Genomic DNA, 1295 nt, shown 5'->3' with positions numbered 1-1295 from the left:
TATTATACAGTATGTGACATGTTTTATTATACAGTATGTGACATTTTTTATACATTTGGACATGTATATTATACAGTATGTGGACATTTTACATTGGTGGACTGTATATTCTACAGTATGTTGACATGCTGTATTATACAGTATGTTTATTATACAGTATGTGGACATTGTTATATTATACAGTATGTGGACATGTTATTATACAGTATGTGGACATGTTTTATTATACAGTATGTTTATTATACAGTATTGTTGGACATGTAAATATTATACAGTATGTGGACATGTTTATTATGCAGTATGTTTATTATGCAGTATTTAATATACAGTATGTTTATTATACAGTATGTGGACATGTTTATTATGCAGTATGTGGACATGTTTATTATACAGTATGTGGACATGATTATTATACAGTATGAGGACATTGTTTATTATACAGTATGTGGACATGTTTTATTATACAGATAGTGGACATGTTTATTATACAGTATGTGGACATGTTTATTATACAGTATGTTTATTATACAGTATGTGGACATGTATATTATACAGTATGTGGACATGTTTATTATGCAGTATGTTTATTATACAGTATGTGGACATGTTTATTATACAGTATGTGGACATGTTTATTATACAGTATGAGGACATGTTTATTATACAGTATGTGGACATGTTTATTATACAGTATGTGGACATGTTTATTATACAGTATGTGGACATGTTTATTATACAGTATGTTTATTATACAGTATGTGGACATGTATATTATACAGTATGTAGACATGTTTATTATGCAGTATGTTTATTATGCAGTATTTAATATACAGTATGTTTATTATGCAGTATGTGGACATGTTTATTATGCAGTATGTGGACATGTTTATTATACAGTATGTGGACATGTATATTATACAGTATGTTTATTATACAGTATGTGGACATGTTTATTATACAGTATGTTTATTATACAGTATGTGGACATGTATATTATACAGTATGTGGACATGTTTATTATGCAGTATGTTTATTATGCAGTATTTAATATACAGTATGTTTATTATACAGTATGTGGACATGTTTATTATACAGTATGTGGACATGTATATTATACAGTATGTGGACATGTTTATTATACAGTATGTGGACATGTTTATTATACAGTATGTGGACATGTTTATTATACAGTATGTGGACATGTTTATTATACAGTATGTTTATTATACAGTATGTGGACATGTATATTATACAGTATGTGGACATGTTTATTATGCAGTATGTTTATTATGCAG

Source organism: Salvelinus namaycush, chromosome 9 (genome assembly GCF_016432855.1).
Source record: "Salvelinus namaycush isolate Seneca chromosome 9, SaNama_1.0, whole genome shotgun sequence".
NCBI lineage: Eukaryota > Metazoa > Chordata > Actinopteri > Salmoniformes > Salmonidae > Salvelinus > Salvelinus namaycush.
This window is presented reverse-complemented; position numbering follows the sequence as displayed.